Raw genomic sequence first — 21041 nt, 5'->3', positions numbered from 1 at the left:
ACAGATTCCATTTTTGCTTAAAAGAAGAGATATAACTGGCTGCCCATATTCTTAACAAATATGTGGAGGTGCTGATTAAATTTCCTCATTTTACATTTAATTATGCTCTGGACTTAGGTATATAGGCATGACTTTTTGACTATAGGTCTCCAAAACCAGAGTTCAGTGCTCTCTGAGCAAGCTTAAAGGAAAGTCAAGCCTAAAGTCCATGGTGTTAATGCCTGTTAAAAAAGAACAAAATTAAACTGCAAAGAGCTAGCCCATGTAATTGTAATTACAGAGATGTAGAGGAATCTGTTTTGTAAAGGATGCAACCAAGCTGTGAGACCTCTTTGTAACACATAGTATGTTAAGAAACAGCTGTTCAGAGATGACATTATAATGCCGGTTCTTGGGATGGGTCTTGTTATATATGCATTTGTAAATATTTATTGGATAGAGGATATAGATAAAATTTCACAGAGCTTTATCCTTAGGCTCCGGGGTTTGGGTTAAATTTCAGCTCTCTTGCACTGCATTTGGTTTTCTTTGCTTCACTTGGTTTCTGACTTGGAAAGAGCTTTTAGGAAGCAGAAATGTTTCTGTAAATCATATGGAAGTCTCATCATTGGCATATGTTCTGAACTGTTTGTAGAGAGTTATAGCACTTAGGACTTTAAGGGAATGAGAGAAAGGGGATGAAATGAATCAATCCGTGTTAATAACCTGCATTCAGAAAGCTTACTGAGAGACTAACATTTGAATTCAGAGAGCCTTTAAAATGCTAAACATACATGGCATTGGGTATTTTATAATTGGTTATTTTTGCTGCAGACAGTTATTGTTACCTGAGAATTTCTTGTGGCATGAATTAGCTGAGAATCCTCTTTTCTGAGAGGAAAAGGTCAAACGACTTGTACCCCTGAGCTTGAACATTCAGGTTCAGAACACTGGAGTATAGTGCAAATACATGGTTTGGTGGTGAAAACTTATATTGGGATGAGAGGAAACAAAAGGACAGCATACAGAAACACTGCTGATTCTAAGGCCTCCGTGTTTTTGTTTTCACTTTTCTATTCTATTATAAACTGATGAGATTGTCTCCCTTGGTCATCCTCGGACATTGTTGACTGTAGGTTTACCTAAATGCAATATTGAACAAGGAGACCTCAGAACAATGTTGGATTAGAATGTTAGTAGTTTTTTTTTGTTTGTTTGTTTTTTTAAGAGTTGTGCTTCCATTTTCTAGACGTTTTTATATTACACATTAACTAGTTCACCCCCCTGATGGAACTAAACTATGATGGAGTGACTGAGGAGAAAACAATTGATGCCAGAAACCTGCATTATTTATTTCTTAACAATAATTCCTCACTTGTCACATTGTCTTTGGTATATCTGACAAGAGGCCACTACCTTAGTCAATTATATCACTTGCATCTTTTTTTTCCAGGCACTTTAAAGATCAATTTCTGGGTAATCAATTTGATCCTACAGGCAATCAGATTGGTCTCTGGTTGCTTCTGGATTGTAAGATTAAACCTAGCACACAGGATACCTCTGTACACAGCCCTCCTTTGCCTTTCTACTTATTTCCAGCCATTGCTAGAAGCAGTTCATCTTAGAGTTTTAAGAATCTTCAGTTGAATCTCTTCTACAATATCCCTATCCACCGACTATCCGAGCCATGGATTTGGCTGACTGTTAAAATGTTCTTTCTCATGGAAAATGTGCTGCTATGAGAGGCTACTTAGTTTTACCCTCTTGGCCCCTTGTGGTATAAGTTCTCCACCACATGGCAGCTCTTAGAAAACTAAAGACAGATGCGTTTAAAGTAAGTGATAGATTTCTTACCTCATTTTCTCATCAGATTCAAAAATAATAGTTATGAGCTTCCTGCTTTAGCGTTCATCATTCCAACCCCTTTGGCCACCAACTCCACCTCTTTCTTCATGTGTCCTCTTATTGTTACTTCTACATCATAAGATAATTTAATACAGGGCATTGGTTGAATATGAGTTGGAGAACTGAAAAAAGCAAAAGACAAATACACAGAGGTAATGAATTCAGGATGCAGTTATTGCTTGAGGTCTGGGGACACACAAGAAAGTCTGCTATTTGGTGAAGAAGCGCCATAGGGCTGAGGTTGAGAGGGTGCTGTCTGGACTGCTCCTGCTTTCTCAGGAGCCTCAAGAGGAGGTTTGTGGAGGTGGCCCTCGGCCTTCTGAAGGCTAATGATACACTTCAGCAGCTCAGGACCGAGCCTCGTGATGCTGGCAATCAGACAACTGGGAAGACGATGGTGCGCACAGGTGCTGGCACCTTAGCGGCTTGAAGACTCAGCACTTGAGCTTGGGGAGCTGCTTGCTTAGTGGTCTTATCCAGGGTCAGAGGGTTCTGAGAGTACCTGAGGAAGCCAGAGCACCCTTTCTAGACTTTCCGTCACCCTCCAGCACCTCCTGTCTGCAGAACCTAACAGGAAGCCAACTGGCAAAGGAAAAATAGATTTTGTAGACTTCCAGCCCCAGTTACCCAAAACAGAATAAAGAAGGATGGATTTAGAACTGAGAGAAAATGACCCAGAAAATCACTTTCAAAAATTCATTTTTCTAAACTTTAGTTAGAAACTCAAATAAAGGTGGATCAATTTCAATTATATTTTTAAGGAAGGATAAAATTCCTAATGTGAATGTTTGCCTGTTTATCCATATGCAGCGCACAGGAAGAATGGCTGCAGTTGTTCCTAGTTATTTTACTTGGGATTTTTTTGTTGTTGTTGTACTCACCTGTAAATCAAATTTCCTCTAGCTTGAAGATTATGAATTTCTTCTTTGGAGACTCCTTCATGTCTCAAATGTATTCCCTCTAGTGTCTAATTTCATGGAATACAGAATATGAGTACACTTAACTACTAAAACCCAAATTACCAAAATAGAAACACTACAGATGAACTCCCCTGGGAAGTTAAAATTGAAGTGAAATTAACACCACTGACCTCATTCAAAACTTTCCTTGTCACAATGCTAAGGATGAAAAATATTTATATTGATGTTGAAATACAGCCTTCTCTCTTTGAAGAAAAGTGACAGGACATTTTTTTTTCATGTAATAGCCTTGATTTTCTCTTTCGTATGAGAGGATAGCACTGGTTTTAAATTCATGCTTCGGGTATGCAAAGAAAGAAAGCCTTGCCATTTTGAAAATGATCTTGAAAATGCTTTCTCCCTTTTTTCTTGGTGTAAAAATAAGGGCACTGATCTGCGAATTGACATTACCTGTTTCTAGTCCTAACTCTGCCATTAAAGACTGAGACCATTTGCAGGTAGCTCTTTGAGCCTCAGGTTTCTCCTGCGTGGAAGAGGAGCATATGGGCAATAATCTCTAAGCTTTCTCACTTTAATAGCCTGAACAGAATGAGACACTCTAGGATGTTCTTGTTTTTATTTTCTCTTTTAGAAGTAGGGGCTTCGAGGGGAGGAACTGTAATGCTCAATTATTATTATTTTTATTTTAATGTTACTCTTCTCTCTTCTTTCTGAGTTTTAACGGAGTTTAAAGTCTTTGTGACATTTTAGTGTCAAACTTTGGTTTAGATTCCAATTTCTGTCTTATAAATTGTGATATTACATGACATCTCTGAGCCAAAGTGTCTCATCTATGAAACAGGGATAATAAAACCTGTCCCACATCTTTTTTCTTTTTCTTTTTATGGCTGTACCTGTGGCTGTGTCCCACATCTTTTGAGGAAAACATGGGATAATAAACATAAGGCCATCAGAATAATCCTTCATACTGATAATACTAATAAAATAGTGGATGGCAGTTGCCAACTAATAGTCCAATTTGTGCTTCTCTGGTCTACTGGCATGCAATGCAGTTATTGCTCTTCTCACCTACTCATTTCTGTGCTGGCATCTGACTGATCATGCATGGTGCAGCCCAAAGCATCCTAGGCACTGCAACATTTATGTTCATCTATATTTCTGTTTTCATCTATGCACCTGTGTGCCCAGGCTCGTGCCCATGGTAGAGAGCTGGCGAGAGCCGGCGAGGTGATTTTCCATTCTCTTGTCTTTTATCTCCTAGTTTTTAAGAATTTGATCATAAGACTAGTCCTTTTCTGCTGTGCAACAAAAGATAAGCTCCAGTTCTTCTTAAAGTCAGGCTAGCTATCCAGATATAATACCAGGCTATGTCTCGTTGATACTGTCATGGTGGAGACTGGTGAGACTGTGGACGAAGTTATGAGGGTTTAGGAGTAAGAGATTGGTTCTACTTCTTCTAAACCATGTCTTCAAACAACACAAAATTATATCATGATTTAGTGATTTTTTGATGTAACTTCATAGTGAATTTGCCTTTTCTTATTAACATCTAGTAAGGGTATTACTTAAACATTTAAAAAACCAAGATCAAGAAAGTTTAAATATCCTATTCTAGAACACTAGTGAGCTTAGGTTTGTTTTTCGAATTCCAGTGTTGGAGGGCATGGCTTCCATCCCAGAGCCTTTGCTATGGGGCCCTAGTCTCGCCACCCTTAGTGCTTCAGTGCAGGCCACTTGTACCTTCTTGGCAAACCCCCTTCTGGTGCTGGTAACTGGCTCCATAACAGCAGGCACCTGTATCAGAGGCTGCTGATCACAGCCCAGGCTCCTTGTTTCTTCACAAGCGCCACGTCTCCTGTCCCCCCCCCGCCCAATTTATTCTGAACCCTTCAGCAGCTCAGCACAGCCAGCTTGACAGGACCTGTCTTCCTCCACTGTTAATTTCACAGCCGGATGAGTAGAAAGGTAATTTATATGGGTCAGTCAGATTTAAAATGCTGCTGTGTCTCCTGACGAGGTGGAATGAGAGGATTTAAAAGAATTATTAGTGTGGTCCAGAGCCGCAGTCTGTGGTCTCTTCGACACAGTCCTATACCTTTTCCATTTGGTAAATGCCCCACGTGGCCTCCACATGTTGACTGTGGATTACAACCAAGATGAGAAGCAAGCCACTGGGGGAAGATTTTTGTTTTCATTTATTTTTAATTAATTGCAAACTTCCTCTTTCATTTGGCTTGCCACGCTCTGCAGATCCTGGTGACGCAGGGGCTCTGTCAGTATTAGGAACCACTGTGCCGAACCGCGAGAGGCTTAGAAGTACCAGCCAGCTGCTTTGTACTCGGTCCTCAGGGAAGGTTTGCAATACATTTGCGTGCTTGGAATTCACCTTCAAAAGTGATCCAAAAACTGATGTTGTGGAAATCCACGTTTCTCCTTTTTACCTTCTCTCCTTAAGTTATAATGTTTGTGATTATAAATTTTTATTCAAAACATAGTTATTCATTAAGTGAGTAGAGTGTCTGGAGGCACTTTAAGGTGAAAGTCCACAGAGACTTTTTCTTGCCTTTCAGGTTTTTACTGAAATCTCTGCAACTAGTAGGTTTATATAAGGAAAGGATGATTTTGAACAGCAGAAGACCCAAAAAGCCCAACCAACCAACCAACAAACCAAACCACCGCAACGCAGAGATACTAAAAACAAACAAATGGAGTTCCCATCATGGTTCAGCAGAAACGAATCTGACTAGCATCCATGAGGATGCAGGTCCGATCCCTGGCCTCGTTTAGTGGGTTAAGGATCTAGTGTTGCCTTGAGCTGTGGTGTAGGTCACAGATTGGCTCGGATACCACGTTGCTGTGGCTGTGGTATAGGCCAGTGGCTACAGCTCTGATTCTATCCCTAGACTGGGAACCTCCATATACCACAGGTGGGGTCCTAAAAAAAAAAAAAAAAAAAAAAAAAAAAAAAAAAAAAAAAAAGACAAAAAGAAACAAACAACAAAAAACAAGGGCTTGGGAATCGGCCACTCTCTGTTTTGGGGTCAGGCAGATATGAGTTGCATCCTATTGTACTGCTGAATAACTGTGTGATCTTGGGCAAAATGATTTAACAATCCCAATGCTCAGATTCTTCATGTGTAAAACAGTCATAGTAAAAACTAAATATGACAATAAATATGAAGCGCCTTGTACTTATGTTACATGTTCTATAAATGGTGGCAACTTATTTATAGCATCTAACAGGAAAACAGAAGCATCAACTATCTAAATATTGAATCCCTGTGTCTTAAAATCTAAATTGGAAACTTGGTGTTCCAACAAGATAGTCAACTAGAACAACAGAACCACCTTCTTGCTATAAACACCTAGAAAACAGGAAAATATATAACAATAACAACAACAAAATTATTGAATATTTGAGTCCGCAAGGAAGACATGGAATTCTTCCTATGTGCAACAATTGAAGAAAGACTGGAAACCAGAATGGTGACCAGGGAGGCTAACTCTGGTTTGGGAAGGAGCATACAGGTCCCTGTGTATCCAGAGACTTGGGGTTAAATATTTAAGTGGAGTCAGGAAAAGGGGACCTTGGGTTCAGACAAGGACAAGAAGGTAAAACTGAGGCTGCTGCCTAGAGTTATGACTCCAGGAGTGTTTTCAGTCTAAATGGAAAGGCGACGTTAAAACGCCCCAGCCAGGGAGTTCCTGTCATGGCTCAGTGGTTAACAAACCTGACAAACAAATCCATGAGGATGCGGTTTGATCCCTGGCTTTGCTCAGTAGGTTAGGATCCAGTGTTGCTGTGAGCTGTGGTGTTGTTTGCAGATGTGGCTCGGATCTGGCCTTGCTGTGGCTGTGGTATAGGCTGGCGGCTACAGCTCCAATTGGACCCCTAGCCTGGGAACCTCCATATGCCATGGGTGTGGTCCTAAAAAGACAAAAAAAAATTTTTAAACAATAAAGAGGCATATTTATGTATGATAAAACAAATGGTTTCAATATGGTGAGTGAATATGCAATGGTTATACTTCTATGTTTTTCTATTTTTTGAAATATTTCATAATCGGAACCAAAATTTTAAAAAGATAGCCAAAATATTCTAAGTACTTCAGATAAAGTTAAGAGCCTCATTCCTCCTGTGGAGATTTTGATATGTCTCCAGTCTCATCATCAGTCTTAGAGAATCATTTATATGCACAGGATGAAATTGTTCCCTGCCAGTATTTTGTTACAATTTACTACCTGTAGTTTTTGTTATCAAAGCGATAGCATTTTCATTTTCCCAATTTGGAAGTCTATTCTAATATTAATTATGCTTCTTTAATCTGAACATGCCTTTTGGAGATGCTTATATATGCTCTCTCCAACCCCATTTCACCTTGCCCAGTTGTGAATGACAGATAAAAAGAATTAGTGGTGCACGCATATTTTTCTGGAAAGCTCATTAGCAAAAAGTCTGTGAGATAAGGGGACAAGTGTCAGAACTGGAGCCAGGAGTCCTGGCTTCTATCTCTGTTCAGTAACTGTGGTACTGTTTTCTTAACTTTACTGTGCTGCAGGTTTTTTTTTTTTTTTTTAATCCTTAAAGTGGAAGTGTGGACTTATCTCTAAATCCTTTCCAGCTCTTGGTTTCGTAATTTTATGAAATAAGTGAGTGAAGTCAGTCATAAAACTAAGTGGTGACTGGAATACATGAATTGAGGGGGAGCCAAAGACTCCTTTGTCTCACATTACCTCTTCCTCTGTTTGTGCCAGATTGCCACTCTTTCGGATTGAGCTATTGAAGGCTGAAATTTGAAAATAGTTTCTGAAAAATTGTGCCATTGTTGTTCATTAATGCCTTCATAGAACTGGCTTTTAAAATAAGTTTGTCAAATTGCTGGCTTCTGTGATAGATTCTGAGACAGAGGGCAGGTAGTTTTGATCAGGAGGTGAGCTGGGAAAGGTTGAGTGTATGAAATGCCTTTGAGGAGATCCTTGTCATTTTGAAGGATGCTGGGAGCTGTGTGCTGTGCTTAGGAACAGTGGATCCTGAGTGGAGAGGGGAGGAGGGTGGAGAGAAGAGAATAGAGCAGAACCAAAGACAAGCATTGCTACAGGTCATGAGGGCAGCTCCCAGAATCATGTCTCAAATTTCAGTTAATAAGGAACTACTTCTTGGAGGCAGGAGTTTATACTTTTGTGCGTGTGTGTGTGTGTGTGTGTGTGTGTGTGTGTGTGTGTGTGTGTGTTTAATCAGGAGGGGTGTTTTGAAATCTTAGGATCTGCGATGGGGTGGTATTCCTATCTCAGGGTGAGGTTGAAGAGGAACCAATGGTTAAATTGCCAAAGAAAATAACCCAGCAAACGTGCCCTTTCACCAGTTCAAGGATCCTGGAACCGAGCCCCACGCTCTGTTGGAATTGCATTAAGGCTACGGTAGGTTTAAATTTAAAAGGTAGAGGAAAAGGTGGTTCAAAAATCTTTCACAATGAGCAGTCTACTCTTTTTATCATATAGGAACTTCTGAATTGGTTTGAAACTTTTCAAGGATTCTACAGGAGTTATTTTAAATATAATTTCCTGGAGTCTTAATTGCTAATTATTTTAACTAAGAGTGCTAAATTAAACATTCTCTATTTTGAAGGCTTTAAGGAATTTAAAGCAATTGCTGTCATTGGAAATGTGTTTAGTATCTGTTCTCAGGAGTGGAATCTAATCAGCCATGTAAGGATGGTGACCTCAGAAAGACCGCCAGCAGCATCAGCCTTAATTATATCGAGAACTCGGTGTCCACTTGAGCACAATACCACCTCTGACTGGTGGAAGGTTTTGGAACTTAAAGTTCAGTGGATTCAAAGATAACTTTAAAATTTATTTTCTGACAGGCTTACCTAGTCTTTTAATCAACTCTTAAAAAAAAAAAAAGTTGAGATTGGTGATTTGGGGCCAGGTCGGCTACTGGTCAATTTTTTTTCTGCCTAATGATACACTAAATGCCATTCTTTCAATTAGTTATGCTGCTTCTTTGTCATTCCAAACAAGGAAGCTATACATGTGGACAAAGTACTTAGAATAGTCACTCCCTATCAAGTGAGTCAGTTATATACCTGAAAGCATGGGCATTACAATACTTAAGAATGCTTAGCTCAATCCGTTGCTTTGAGAATGTAGACAGCTAACTCATCCTGCTATTTAAAATTTTATATCCCTGTATTAGGTGCCCCAAAGAATTTTAGAATACAATGTTTATGTTAGTATAACATGAAGTTGAGCAGGATTTTAACTTATGCCCTGAGATGGAGCAAGTGCCACATTGTATAGAAAAGGTCCTAGGTACCTAGAGTTCTGAAAGCAGAGAACCAACAGTTTCTGGGGCCAAACAACTTTCTGCAAAAAATACACCTTACAAACACAAGCCCCCCCAACACCTCAGCCCCACCTGCCCCTAATCAATGGAAGAGAAGGTCTGGGGAGAGAGAGGGAGTTCCCCTTTGTGAAACAATGTTCCTGAAGATGGCTATGCATTTTGTTTTACAGTTAGACATTTGCTTAGCCAGCAGACTTGCTGCCTGCCCCCTATACTGTTGGAAAGAGAGGAAAGGCATTTTAGCAGAGAGGTGACAGAACTTCCAGGTAAAGGGAGGGCTGGGCCTGAGACACTCATCCTAGTTGTCCACGGTCCAGCATTTCCTGGTTCCTAAAGTTGTTGGGGAAAAAAAAATAGATGAGTTGGGGAGGCTTGGCAGACTGACTGTACCACAAGGGGTGAAGGCCCAGAATATGGACAATCTATTGGGTATCTGCCAGAAGTCACAGGGTTGCTATCTAAATCTTATGGGAAGTGGTCACTGCTTAGCTGAATCTATCAAGGGTTCACTGATCTTCAGCAGTGGGTCGTGTTGGAGCTACCACGTAATCTCACAGAACCTAGGACAAGCAAGAATGATAGTATTGGCCAGACTGGCAGGAAATGCAACCTCCTTAGTCATGTAACTTGGCATTTTCCTCCCTCAGACTTAATTCTCTCTTTTCCATGGCCCTTATCATGTCAAGTTCAACCTATGTCTCTCTCACCATGCTAACAGACTGCTAACTGGTTTCTGTGTATCTAGACTCCAGCCAGTTACTAGAATGACCTTAAATAAGGCAAATCTATTTATGTCACTTCTCGAATTAAAGCTCTTTGATGGTCTGCTGTTAGGATCATTCAGACTCCTTCATTTAGTTTGCCTGGTCACTCCAGCCTTATCTCTGGGCCATGGTGAACTTCTCTCAGTGTTTCTACCTTGTCAAAGTACTCCCTTTTCATTTATAGGCTTTCATAGTACCTCCTACTCTGCCAGGAACATTTCCCCCACATACTGTACCCTGCTTTGCACCTGCTAATTCTCACTTGACTTGCATTTAGCAGGTGAAATGTTACTTCCCTATAATACACTTAACCATCAATTCTTGTATCATTTGCTGCTCCCTCCAATGTGGGGATGAAAACATGCCTGCCTAATCTACCATCCTATTTTGTCCCTGAGTATATACTCAATAGCTATTTGATGAAAGAAAAAGAGTTAATTAGAGACCATTTAATCCTTGGGCACTAAAGAGATAAAGTTAGTTACCTTAATCAGATCAAAACTGGGCCTTTTGCCCATGCCATATTAACTTCTGACTCAGAGCAGCTGCTAACATTATATCAAAGAATCAACTAGAGAATAGTGAATGTAATCCATCATTTTAGACACTAAGCGGAAGCGAAGAACTTAGTGCTTATCACAGAGAAACTTAACCTGAGAATTGTGTCATATGTCTTTTCTCACACTCAAACTGTTCAAACTGTGTTACTGTTTATCCCCAGACTTTTCTGTATCTGCTAACTGAAAAATTGTCTGCTTGATCTCATCAATTTTTTTTCCTCTGTGAATTCAGGGAAAACATAGGCATTTTATGAAGTATTTATATCTATATTTAAGGGCAGCCTATTAATTTTCTATGTAGATTTCCCAGTTAGCAACCCTATCCTCAGGCTTCTCAAGTCTTTGCTAACCAATGACTTGAATTTCCCAGAAATATTCCATCTGTTTTTTAAAAAAAGCCTTCTTGGGTGTTTTGATTACTGCATTAATTTGCTAAAGCTACTGTAACAAAATAACACAAATTAAATTGCTTAAGCCACAGAAACTTACTGTCTCTTAGTTCTGGAGGCCGGAAGTCTGAGATCAAGGTGTCAGCAGATTTGGTTCCTTCTGAGGCTGTGAGGAAGAATCTGGTCCATATCTCTTGCCTAACTTCTGGTGCTTTGCAGGCAATTTTTGATATTCTCTGACCTGTAGAAACATCATCCTAATCTCTGCCTTCATCTTGGTTTTCCTTGTATGTGTGTCCATGTCCAAATTTCCCTGAGAAGGATACCAGTCATAGTGGATTAGAGGCTTACTCTACTCCATCTGACCTCATCTTATTTGAGAATGTCTACAGTGACCATATTTCCAAATAATGGCATATCCTGAAGTCTTGGGGATTAAGATTTCAACATTTCAGCATATGAATTTTGGACAGGCATGGTGTAACCCATAATAGTTAGAAATAACAGAAAGTTTTATGTAAGTGAAAAATGGCATTAATCACAAAGGTATAAAGCAGTTTTTGTTTTTGTTTTGTTTTTTATGGCTGTGCTTGTGGCATATGGAAGTTCCTAGGTTTGGGGTCAAATTGGAGTTGCAGCTGCCAGTCTATGTCACAGGCACAGAACCGAGCCTTGTCTCTGACCTACGCCACAGCTCATGGCAGTGCTGGATCCTTAACCCACTGAGCAAGGCCAAGGATTGAACCTGAATCCTCATAGATACTAGTTGGGTTTGTAACCCACTGAGCCACAATGGGAACTCCAGGTATAAAGCAGGTTTGATGGGTCTCAGTGATCGGGATTGCTCATGAGTTTGCCTTGGGCCCTGCAGCTGGGAAGATGGGCTCTGTTTCTTTTGCCCCTGAGCAGTTCAACTCAAGAATCAAGATTCTAGAGGAGAAAGTTGCATCAGCCAAGCTTGGGTCACATGCCCGTATCTTGGCTGCACAGAATGGTGGTGTAGCCATGAGAGGAAATTTTGGCAGGAGGAGTCTCTGGTTGACATCATGGGAGTGCATGCACTTAGATTTACTGCTCTACAAAGTCTTCCCACAAGGAATGGGTGAAGACGATTCCTCAAAAGAAATCTGGAATCTGAGAATGTTATAGGGGAAATGGATGCTGAACCAAGTTGAGAAACACTTTCTCTGAAGCTCAGGGGTCTCCATTGTGAGATGGCAATGATAGCTGATGGGGATAATACAGGGTGTGTGTGAGGTTAAGTTAGGATGTGTTTGCCAAGTGCAATTCGAGCTACTAGAGAATATGTAATTCTTTGGTGACAAGTCAGGTCACATTAGCATTTATAACAAGACTTTGCTGGCCAGTTATTTCCATCTTCAAAATGATGGTACTTTATACCCTGCTCTCTACTCTCCAGATATCCTTCCAAGTATTTCCAGAGTTCCCAGGCAACCTCTCATGCACTCACAACAGCTGTGTCAACTTCTGCAAGAACAGCTTGTTGATGGCATTTGCCTGTCAGCTTCTCAAGGAAGAACCTCCCTTCTGCCCCTTTTTCTCGTGCTTGCTGTAAAGATGCTGCTTCTCCTCTCCACATGTACACTGTCAGTCTGATCCCACGGTCTTTTGAACTTATTAAGTCTGGCTCAAAGTACTAAGTATTCCCCAGGGGCCATTAGATTTGGGAAGTGAAATCAAATGTGTAAGTTACAGCCTATCCTGTCGCCTTGTTGACCATGTAACACACACTTGGAGTTGCTTGATAGATAACTGGAGTAGTGCCATCAGCACCTGTAGCTCCCTAAAATGTGACTTGGCAAGATTGGAAGGTATTATCGGATTAGCTCAAGGATCAGTAAGTTAGAAAATTTACTTAGGAGATTAAATAATCTTTTATTGTGACTGCTCTTAACCTTTTCACTCAAATCTTCTCTAATAAAATTTCTACTGTAGCCAGTGAAAGTAGTGGGTAAAATTACAGTTTTGAGAGTTTCGGAAATTTGTTGACATCAGAAATTCACTATGCACATCAAAACTCAAAACTCTGAAAGTAACTGTGAGGAATGATTGATTTTTTTCCCAGACTGGAAAGTTGTACTCTCTCTTTATTTTGTGCTTTCCCCAGCAAGTGTCTGATGTGGCCAGACGTGACCTTTCTTGCTCCTTCCCCTCATGTCACATGTGTCTAGTGGCTACCGTATTGGAAAATCAGATCTATATTGTGAGGTGGTTGGAATAAATTATCTCTCAGGTTTCTTCTGCTCTAAAATTTAAAAATGGAAGCTACAGGGTCTCCACAGGTAGGAAAATCTAGATAGCATAGATAGAAGAAGAGTGTTGGGACTAAAACATTTGGGTAGGAAGGACTTTGTCAATATGGCCAGCAAATAGCACAGTACTCGGTACAAAAAAAAAAAGAAAAAAAAATTCTCAAGAGTAGTAGCGATGGTGGCCTGAATGATACAAACATAAAATTTAAGTGACCTTGATTAATTAGAGTTTTTTTAGTCATCTTATCACAACAGTTTGTTTATCTAAGGTTCATTATGTGTGGAACAGATTAGTAGAAAAGGATACAGATGACAAAAGCGTGCTCCTTGGTCTATGGTCAAGGCCTACTGGTCAGGGACACACTGTAATACAAGATGTAGTTTGTGCAGCTAGGAAACTTTCAAGTACCGTTCTTTCTCCAACTTTCAACTTGAACAAATATAAGGGTACTTGTAGAGAGAAATTCTCCTCCAAAAGTGTACTCTTCTGGTGATTACCAGCAGGTCCACTGGCAAAAATTGGATTGAGTGTCTGAATCAGCTTGGTTGATTACCTTAATCACCTTAATCATAGAATCTGCTCTCCCTGGAATGGTCTCAAGGGTGGAGAGTGGCAGAATAGCCACTCTAAGCTGAAAACTCCCTGTTAGAACATATTCTGATACATTTAATGAAGAGCATACAATGTATTTATTTATTTATTTTTAATTTAAAAAAAACCTTTTTAATAGTTATTTCCCCAATACAATTTTTTTTCTACTGTACAGCATGGTGACCCAGTTACACATGCATGCATACATTCTTTTTTCTCACATTATCATGCTCCATCATAAGTGACTAGACAGAGTTCCCAGTGCTACACAGCAGGATCTCATTGCTAATCCATTCCAAAGGCAATAGTTTGTATATATTAACTCCAAGCTCCCCAACCACCCCACCTCCTCTCCCTCCCCTTTGGCAACCACAAGTCTCTTCTCCAAGTCCATGATTTTCTTTTCTGTGGAAAGGTTCATTTGTACTGTATATTAGATTCCAGATATAAGTGGTATCATATGGTATTTGTCTTTTTCTTTCTGACTGACTTCACTCAATATGAGAATCTCTAGTTCCATCCATGTTGCTGCAAGTGGCAATATTTCATTCTTTTTTATGGCTGAGTAGTATTCCATCGTGTATATATACCACATCTTCCTAATACAATTGTCTGTCAGTGGACATTTGGGTTGTTTCCATGTCTTGGCTATTGTGAGTAGAGCTGCAAAGAACATGCGGGTGCATGTATCTTTTTTAAGGAAAGTTTTGTCTGGATATATACCCAAAAGTGGGATTGCTGGGTCATATGGAAGTTCTATGTATAGCTTTCTAAGGCATCTTCATACTGTTATCCATAGTGGTTGTACCAGCTTACATTCCCACAAACAGTGCATGAGGGTTCTCCTTTCTCTACACCCCCTTCAGCATTTGTTATTTGTGGACTTAATAATGATGGCCATTGTGACTGGTGTGAAGTGGTATCTCATGGTAGTTTTGATTTGCGGACTTCCCATGTGGCCCACAACATAACTTCTTGGTGTTGCTTCTAAAGAGCATACAATTTATCTTAGGGATAAGATAATTTTAAGACTTTTTCAATCCTTTGCTAGTTCTTAATTTCAACTCTTTGTTAGTAATGAAGAGTTTTCCAAGAATGTCTTCATTAGAAGATGCAATACACCACCCTTTCTTGAGAGGTACTCCTGAAGTTCCAAGGTAGCATCTCTGCCCTGAGGGCTTGTTAAATGTTTAAAGCAGTACATGAGACTTCTCCTGCTTGAGTCCTTCATTTGGCAGCCCCATCCATCCACACATATTTGGGATGGGCCGTAGACCTTGATACCCACTCCCAGAATAAGAAGCAGGGCCTCAAATATTCCTTATTATTTGACACTTTTAAATGGGTCCCTCAGTAGACACTCATTCCACTGGAGTCAACTACCTGCATGTTCAAGGTACTGTGCCAGGTTTATTATTTTAAAAAAATGATATATCAGTTTATAAGGAACAACAACAACAAAACAAACTTGTACAGTCATGCCAATAACTATATCATTGGAATTTTTCTATCTTCTCATGATTGTATTGGTTTGATCTCATGAGCATAAGTCATCAGACATTGTTTCTTTTCTCCTAGTACTGACTTGTGGAAAGAGTCACCACAGAAGTAATGGTGATAGGGTTATGCTGTATTGTCCAAACAATTAGATTTTTACTAGGCACTGCTAAGATACAATGAATGTTTATAATAAATGACTTTTTACTCTTGCATTAATATCAACTAATTACTAATAACCAGACAAAATTTTAAAGATTATTATATATTTCAGTTACAGCCCTTACTAATTTGCTATAACTGACCAGAAAAACTGACTGCCCATAATGATTTTTTAAGTTTATTATAGTTGATGTACAATGTTCTGTCAATTTCTGCTGTACAGCAAAGTGACCCAGTCATACACATATATATATATATATATATATATATACATATATATACATATATATATACATATATATACATTCTTTTTCTCATGTTATCTTCCATCATGTTCTGTCAAAAGTGATTGAATACAGTTCCCTGTGTTATACAGCAGGACCTCATTGCTTATCTATTCTAAATGTAATAGTTTGAATCTGCTAACCTCAAACTGCCTCCCATGATGATTAAGAACACTAATCTAGGGTCTGAAAGACATAGGTTTGAATTCTTACATCTCATTTCCTTCTTCTATTACCTTAGGTAAATTTTTAAGCCTGTGTTTTTTCCAGCTCCTTGTCTATAAAATGGGGATAATAATATCATAACTCATATTTTTTTTCTGTGAGAATTAAATGAGTAAATATATGTAAACTGATTAGGATAGTCTTTAGCACAAAGTAAAAAACAAGTAAATGATGATAACTAGTTTGCAGTTGTATTATTATACTTTTTAACCAGTCCTTGAAAACCTCTATTTTCCAAACTTGATTCTAATTTTTAAATTTTGGATCATTTAGTTTTCAGAACAAAATAATTAAGGTTGCGCTCTAATACGGCACTTACTATATGGCTCTCACTGATCTGTGTCCTTCACATACTTTGCTCCTTTAATCATCACAAGAACGTGATGATGTAGGTACTATGACTACATCCAGTTTACAAATGAGAAAACTGACACACACAGAGGATGAATAACTTAATCAAGATTACTCACATGGTCATAGTGGAGCCAGGATAAGAACTGGCAGCAGGACTCCAGAAGCAGTGCTTGTACTTACTCAGCTATGCTACCTTTAGGGTCAGAAACAAAGGTTGACATATAATTGTAATATTTAAATTATATATGTTAGGTATAACTTAAATATAAATAAAACATGTTAATTGTGGAAAATAAAAAAGTTATGTATAAATTACTAATGAAATCTTTGGTCTCCTTTGACATGGATAAATACAGCATGATTTCCTCCTCTCGGCCCCTTTGTATGAATATTCTTTAGTATCCCTTCTGCATTTGAAATTTAATATCCAGCTTTTTCTAGAACTTTTCTAGGATAAATTAATGTTTGCTTCTTATGAAGGAATGTTTTTCTATCCAAATCTTTTGCTTTTATAAAGTAAGAAAAACCTGTTTATAAAAAATATCTTGAAGAAAAACCAGCATCTAGTGCCAGGGACATGAAGGGAGATTGAAAAGCATGAGAAAATAGTGGCTTATTCATAAATATTATAACCAAACCAAATATTGCATTTGCTCTTATAAGGCAGCTATTAATTATCTCTAATGTTATATTTGCTTTAGCCATTTATTTAATAACTTTAATGTAATATTTATGATCACACTAATAAGGGGAACAGGCATGGCAAAGCATCTTCTAGACTAGCTCTTAGCATCAAGGTACTGAAGAAAGGGTACATGGAATGCTTAAAGGGGTTCCGCAGTTACTATGTTGATAGATCAGCATATTATGCAAAGGACTTCGACACTTTTCTCCCCTTCACTAGTCTTACTACTACTTTAATTTTTCCTTTCTTTTGCATTCATGTTCAACTTCCTGAAAAATCGTTTGCATGTACATTGGAATATTATTCAGCCTTAAAAAGGAAAACCTACTATTTTGCCAGTGTGGATGGATCTCGAGGGCATCACACTAAATGAAATAAGCCAGATAGAGAAAGACAAACACTGCATGGTATCACTAATATGTGGAATCTAAAAAAAGCAACAAAAAAGGCAAACTCATAGAAACAAGGACTAGAATGGTGATTACTAGGGGTTAGGTGATAGAGAAAATATGGAGAGGTTGGTAAAAGGGTACACACTTTCAGCTATAAAATGAATGATATCTGAGGGGATCTAATGTGAAACTTGGTGACTGTGGTTAATAATACTGTATTATGTAATTGAAATTTGCTAAGAGGGTAGAACTTAAATTTTTTCACTGGGGGAAAAAAACATGAAAAATATGTGAGATGATGGATGTGTTAATTAGATGATTAGATAACTAGATGAGGGGAATTCTTTTACAAGCGTGTATATCTATCAAATCACTACAGTATACACTTTAAATATATTACAATTTTATATGTCAACTGTAACTTAGTAAAGCTGAAATTTTAAAGATTAACAACTCCTGGGAATCTAATACATAACATGGTGATTACAGAAAACAGTACGCTACTACATGCTTGAAAGTTACTAAGAGAGTAGATTTTAGGAGTTCCTGTTGTGGTGCAACAGAAACAAATCCGAGTGGTAACCGTGATGTGGCCGGTTTGATCCCTGGCCTCGCTTAGTGGGCTAAGGATCCAGCGTTGCTGTGGTGTAGGCTGGCAGCTGTAGCTCTGATTTGATCCCTAGCCTGGGAACCTCCATATGCCCTGGATGCGGCCCTAAAAAGACCAAAAAAAAAAAAAAAAAAAAAAAGAGAGAGAGAGTAGATTTTAAATGTTTGCACCACAAATGAGAAATTTTAATTGGTCATCATTTTGCAATATACAAATGTATCAAATCAACACATACTCCTTAAACTTAACAATGTTATATGCCAATTATATTTCAATAAAGCTGAAAAAAATGTTTTCTATAATGTGTCTATATTAGATTGCAATACTAGAGCTTCAGTATCCTGCCTTCTCTGTCTTTTCATTTCTTCTATAATGTTTTCATTTTCTACCTATAGGTTTTATTTTTCTTCTTTTCAGACCGATACTTTCATTGAAGGAAGAAAATGCAAGGGGGGGACCTTCAATTTTTCCATTGCATGTGAAAAGCAAATTAAATATCCCAAAGGCTCTCTGCTGGGGGACAAGTTGGGACTGTTGCCAGAGTAGTGCATGTTACTGTGTACCTGAACCTTGCATAAATAATTCCCCTTTTTGGTTAGAGAATAAGAACTTCTGACACAGAAAGCTCTGCAGAGACTTCTCATTATTCGGCTTCTGTTTGAAAAGTACGCAAGGGTCCTAACCAAAAGAAGACAGCACTTTGGAAAGAGAGAATCACTCAGTTTCAGCAGAACAACATCTGGATCAGCTGGAGAGGCAAAATGGTAGTCTTGACCAATAGTATCTATGAGCAATCACTGGCTCTAACCAGAGCCTGCCCGAAAGTGATAGATGTTGGTGATGGTTGTTATCTTTTGTTACTCTTGTCTGAACTTCAAACCACAGATCAACACAAATGCCCTCTTCTGTCCAGCTCTCTGCTCAGCTCCTGGAGGTGCACCATAGGCCAGGGGGGACTGGGTGGGTCAGCTCTGTAGTGGAAAAGTGCAAATGACACTAGATTGTCCCCTTATTTTATGTGTGACTCCGAGTGCTTCATTCAGCTTTCCCTTTGGATTTCTTCGACTTGTTTTCACGAAGGGCCAGATAGATGTTCTTATGGCTCTTCCTCATGGGGAGAACTGGCTGATTAAAATAATCCTGCAAGTTAATTTTTAGTCCTTCAAGACATTTTGTTTCATATTTGTTCAAAGCTTCAAAGAGCATTTTCAGTATTGGTTCACTTCACGCACAACTGTACAGACCTGGCAGCATCATTATGGTGGCATATTCATTTCCTTATTCAGATGTTTACCTGCTACAGTTGTTCTAGCCTGGGATAGGGCGAAAGAGACACAGAAGTTCAGATTAAAAATAGTATGTCGGTGGCGGTGTGTCCATGGCCTCCCTCCCATGTTTAGCTTCTTCCCTCTACCTCCCCAGATCCAGTAGGTTTGCCTTCCTCACACCTCTGCAGATTCCCCTCCTGCTATTCCCTCCATCCCTCGGGCTGATGTTTGGCAGAAACATAATTCTGGTGGGTTTTACCAGTGTGCCAGGTAATATTTATTAGGTATCCACCTTTAGCTTAATACATAGTTACCATCAGAAACCAAAACAGAGGAAAATAGTTTAAAAATTAACTCATTAAAAACTCGCTTCTTCTAGGAAGCCCTTCTCTGACATTAGCAGCTACCGGTTATTCCTTAACATATTTCCCAAACTGCCAGAAAATACCTCTCTTTAAAAACAGCATGACTCTATCCCTCCCCTGGACAACACTGTTTCAGTGGGTTTGGAAGTGGGACCCAGGAATTTATATTTTAAGAATCCCTCAAACATATTAAACATATTGTACTAAAAAAAAAAAACTATACCAGGTTGGGTCTTCTGATCCAGACTTAGGAAACTGTCCTAATTACTGCTTTGCATCTTCTGCCTGAAGGATCTGACAATTTAATTACGTCTTAAATCTCATGGCTGAAGTGTGCCTTGTGGAGAGATTTCAAAGAAGTAAGAAGTACAGTTGGATTTTTAAAAATGTGGTCATAGGGACTGGAGTGTGAAAAGATAATTAAGGAGAGAGACAGGACAAGTGCTTCACAGAGAAAAAGGGACGGAGTGGGGAGACGGAACACTCCACAGGCCAGGCCAGCGGCATGATAATGACATCCTTATTGGTCTTCTCGCGTCAGCCTCAAATCTCTCGCAGCTCAAATCTCTCACAGCTGTCACAGTCATCCTACTCGGGCCCCTCTTTGATTGCGTTACTCCCCCTTTCCAAGTCCTGTGCCAAGGCCCAATTACCTCTCAAGCCAGATGAACACTCTTCATCACAGGTGTCAAGGCACTTCACCCTCTGGTTTCCTGTAGCTAATGGGCATCCTCAGCCCAGCTCAGGCTTTCCGCTTTGGCCGGAGGCTCTGTTTACCAGTCCTGAGGTGAAACTCGTCAGCTTGCTTTGGGCAGAGCCCCACTTCAGCCTTGGACCACTTCCTCTTCCTTTAGATGTGGCCTTTCTTCCTTTAAAATACTGTTCCATAGCAGCTTTTTCAGTGCTATGTTTTCCCTCCTCTTGTCACTGACCAAGATGGCCTCACTGTTTCATCCTGCTTGACGAAGATTTAGAGTCTGCCTGACTTGAGGCCCCTGACCTCCCTTTTCTTAAAACATTAACTTCCTTAAACTTGTAATTATAAATTCTTTCTCTGCCTCTTTGGAGTGATGTAAATCTTCTCCCAGCCTATAGATCACAACCCAGGAAATGTATTTCTTAAGGACCAAGGAATCATGTCTTTGACATGTAAACATAAGATGAAACAGCATCCTGTCTCCTGGTCTCTGTGGGAGGGTAGGATTCCAACCTTGATAGTGCTGGCCAGCAAACCCAGATGGCTAATCACAGAGAAAAACATTTGTACGCTCAGGAATAACTCAGTGTTCTCCACACATCACACTGATCAAACTCATACTAAGGTCTTCTTCTGTTTTCCACTAGGTCACCCCCAACTCTTAAAAACACTCCCAACTTTTCTTTCAGTCTCTATCTGCTATTGCAATAACTTGAATACAGTCTTCCTGACCTGTTTACCTTTGTTCAGAGCAATTTTTGTTTTACATTC

The 21041-nt window shown here is 39.3% G+C and overlaps 1 long non-coding RNA gene across 1 annotated transcript; it reads right to left on the bottom strand.

The window, feature by feature from the left end:
- Positions 1 to 13828: 13828 nt before the first annotated feature.
- LOC146400003 (uncharacterized) lies at positions 13829 to 20678 on the bottom strand. Its single transcript, XR_014816674.1, has 2 exons — positions 20227 to 20678; positions 13829 to 19253 (listed from the first exon to the last, which is right to left on the bottom strand). It is a non-coding gene; the product is annotated as an uncharacterized LOC146400003 (long non-coding RNA).
- Positions 20679 to 21041: the final 363 nt, after the last annotated feature.

Source organism: Sus scrofa, chromosome 9 (assembly GCF_054392235.1).
Source record: "Sus scrofa isolate SSC_HxYL_T2T_F1_AM1 chromosome 9, Sscrofa_HxYL_maternal_Yorkshire_Landrace_v2.0, whole genome shotgun sequence".
Lineage (NCBI taxonomy): Eukaryota > Metazoa > Chordata > Mammalia > Artiodactyla > Suidae > Sus > Sus scrofa.
Note: the sequence above shows the minus strand (reverse complement) of the source record. Positions and strands in the feature narration are given on the sequence as shown.